This window comes from Motacilla alba, chromosome 1 (assembly GCF_015832195.1).
Source record: "Motacilla alba alba isolate MOTALB_02 chromosome 1, Motacilla_alba_V1.0_pri, whole genome shotgun sequence".
Taxonomy (NCBI): domain Eukaryota; kingdom Metazoa; phylum Chordata; class Aves; order Passeriformes; family Motacillidae; genus Motacilla; species Motacilla alba.
The window spans coordinates 24,263,567-24,267,526 of record NC_052016.1 but is presented as its reverse complement, the minus strand read 5'-3'; positions in this window follow the sequence as shown (position 1 = coordinate 24,267,526).

Genomic DNA, 3,960 nt, shown 5'->3' with positions numbered 1-3,960 from the left:
TTTACAGCACAAAGCTTTGAGAATGTGTAGTGTAGAAAAATAATTTGTTATTCCTTGTGGTACTGCTGCTTAGGCTAAATTGACAAAAAGTTCATTTAGAGGGTAATGCATACATTTCTGGTCTCTGCTTCCTCAAAGAAAGCCGTTCTAGTCTGGATGAGTGATTTCTTGGCATTGCTACTTGGCATTTCCCCAAAATGCTTGGGGGCTTTGTTGCATTATCATGGAGTTACTGACAGACACCTTATGGGGGCAGCACATCCTCTCTGTTTGTTTTTTCAATCTCCTTCATTAGACCCAGGTCTGCTTCCACATTAAATTAAAAAAAAAAAAAAAAAAAAAAAAAAAAAAAAAAAAAAAAAGCTGTGTACACACTACAAACAGCATTATTCTGCTTTTGCTATGCTAATTAACGAGGGGCTCAAAGGAAGCTGGTGATATCCCACCTTTATAGCTTGTGATGTAGGAAATAATGCTGCCCTGCTTCACAGAGAGGGGAAAAAACAGCTGAGCAAACCCACAGAATCATAAAGATTGGGAAAGCCCCCTAAGACCATTGAGTCCAACCATTCCATACCAAGCCCACTACTAACCCATGTCCCCAAATACCACACCTACACTTCTCTTAAATCCCTCCAGGGATGGAGACTCTGTCACTGCCCTTGGCAGCCTGTTCTAATGCCTGACTGCCCTTTCAGTGAAGAATTTTTTCCTAATATACTATGTAAACCTTCCCTGGTGCAACTTAAGGCCATTTCCTCTTGTCCTGTCCCTTGTTCCCTGGGAGCAGAGCCCAACTTTCACCTGACTTCACTCTCCTGTCAGGGAGTTGTAGAGAGTGACGAAGTACCCTCCAAGCTTCCTTTCCTCCACACTGAGCCCCACCCAGCTCCCTCAGCCACTTCTGGCACTCCAGCCCCTTCCCCAGCTGCATTCCCTTCTGTGGACATACTTCTGTTGCCCAATGTCCTTCTTGTCATGAAGGGCTCAAAACTGAACCCAGGATTAATGTAACATGCTCAGGGCTGGCAGTCAAGGAAGGGATAAATCACTGCAGGTGGCCTGCATCCAACTGCCATGCCTTTTCCATAAACTGAGTCATGTACCCTTTTGTTCTGTTTGCCAGAGGAGGAGCTCTGATTTGAGGCAAAGATGACAAAATAGGACAGTAACTGTATAAACACATGAAGAAAAACTGGTGAAAGTGGAAAGTCCCTTCTTCCAGCCTGTAATGAGGGACAGATTTATCAGGATTCTTGCAGGTATAATGAGGAATGTTAGGAGGACAGGGAGGTCTTAAAGAACCAAAGAAGTGCAAATGTACTTCATATATCAAGCTAAACAAAAGCAGAGGAAGGGGAAGTTGCTGAGCTAAAGGCAAGACTGGCCCACAGGACAGCAAAGATGCTAATTTCTCCACAGATTGTAAGAACAGCTTTATCAGAGCTGGTCTATAGTGGACAGCAGCCTATCTCAGCCAAGGGAATTGACCTAGATAAGGCAGCAAGAACATAGCAATTCCATCCTGACACAGTCCCAGCAACATACAGCATAGTCATAGAACCAAAGAATCACAGAACTGTCATGGTTGGAAAAGTCCTCTCTAAGATCATTGAGTCCAACAATTAACCTGGCACTGCCAAGGCCACCATTAACCCATTGTCCACAAGTCACATCCACAAAATTTTAGAACACTCCTAGGGATGATTCTACCACTTCCCTGGGCAGACTGTTCTAATGCTTATCAGAGGTGGTAATTTTAACTCCTATTAGTGCTTAAGCTCATAGAAGCACAGAATGGTTTGAATTGGAAATGACCTTAAAGCTCATCCAGTTCCACACACCTGCCATGGGAGAGACACCTTCCACTAGACTAGGTTGCTCCAAGACCCATCCAACCTTACCTTGATCACTTCCACGCATGGGACAGCCACAGCTTCTGAGGGCAATCTGTACCACTGTTTCATACTGAAGAATTTCTTCCTAAAAACCCTTCGAACCCTGCCCTTCTATCACTGTGAAGCCGTTGCCCCATGTCCTATCCCTCCATACCTTTATCCAAAATCCTTTTACAACTCTGGGAGCCCCTTTATGCACTGTCAGGGCCCTAAGATCTCTCTGAAGCCTTCTCTTTTCCAGGCTGAACATCCTCAGCTTTCCCAGTCTCTATGGAGAGACAAGCTCCAGCCCTCAGAGTCTCTGTGTGGCCTCCTCTGCACTTGTCAGGTCTATGTGTTTGTGGGGACTCCAGAGCTGGAGGCAGCAGCGCAGGTGGGGCCTCACAAGCAAAGGGACCAGATCACCTCCCTTGAGCTGCTGCCACACTGTAAGATCAGCCCAAGATGCATTTGGTCTTCTGCACTCTATTGTGTGAGACAGCATAGGCTAGTACTTTGGGCATGAGATGAGATCAGAAAAAAGTTCTTTTTTCATGTACTGGTAATAGCAAAAGAACAATGTTCATTGTCAAGCTCTTGTTATACTCTCAGCACAGACAAGAATTCAGCAGAGCTGGTCCAATCCTGTAGTATGGAAAATCACGGGATATTCATTAGTATATGCCTTTTTGCAAGGGAGCCTTGTTTCGAATAACTCTCTCCCTTCTCTGTGTTAGGGGGATTTCCAGTCTGCAGCTATGCTTTTATGTAAAACTTGATAAACAAAAACACTGCTCAGAAAAAGCTCTTCAAGAACTGACTTCCTCCAGTTCATGGAATCCTTAAAGGTGAGTTCCAGTGACATGTCACAAGTAGTGGTTTGGGCAGAGTTTTCTTGCTACTCATTTCCACAGATGTCATTGGAAACACAACCTTCATGGCAGCTAGCAGAACACAGAGATACAAATCTATCCTACTAGGGGTGGGGAAAAGGGGAAGCAAGCTACACACCAGATTTATCTTCCTGAAGACTTTAAAATTCTACTGGTCATGCCTGAAAAAGGCAAAGAGTAAGTTTGGCTTTCACCTTGGAGAACAGCATTGTGAGGCTGTGAAAGTCAGCCAGACCACTGATTGATCACTTCCATGGTTCACAGGCCAGACCCAGCCCAAAACCAACACATTAAAACCTCCCTTGTTACTAGAACAGCCCACACGAACTTTTCAGCACTGAGAGCTATTTCCGCAGCACTTTGCACCTCCAGTAGCAGAAGTCTGGGGGCTCTGACAAGAATAATCACAGAGTGGTTTGAGTTGGAAGTGACCTTAAAGCTCATCTCATTCCAACTCCCCTGCCATGGGTGGGGCAGGGACACCTTCCACTATACCAGGTTGCTGGCCTGGAACACTTCCAAGGACAAGGCAGCAAGAGCTTCTTTGGGAGCCTGTACCAGGGTCTCACCACTCTCACGAGGAAGAATTTCTTCCCAATATCCAATCTAAATCTCTTCTCTATTAGGTTTATTGCCTATTTATAGAAGTTGTAATTTGCCCTCTTTTCACTCTTTTTTATTAAGCTCCCTTCTAAGCACTGAATGGGGCTGGAAGGATTTCGTCACCTGAGGACCAGGGATACAACCCAGCATTTTCTGTTCTAGGCAGCAAGAAAACCCAAAGTAATCTGCTATAAGGAGCAATAGGGCATGTGCTTTCTGTATCTGCTCAGTGGAGGTCCACAGATGGAGGCTGCCTCAGCTCCTTGTACACTTCCAGGCAAAACCCCAACCCAAAACCCCAACTTTAAACCACAAAGATTTGCTTTAACTGGCTGCCCCATGTAGGGAGCATGTGGATGGTAGAACAGAATTACTGAGGTTGGAAAAGACTTATTCTTAAAAGTCCAATCCTTACCTTAACTCTTCCGGGTATACCACTACACACTTCCAGAGATGGTGATTTTGGTGTGTGTCTGATTTTGTAGAGACAAACCATTTTTTTCCCAAAGGCACAATGCAATCATACAAATTAATGCTGTAACACCAGCCACAAACCCTGCAACACTGAAGGGACCAAAGCAGCCCAC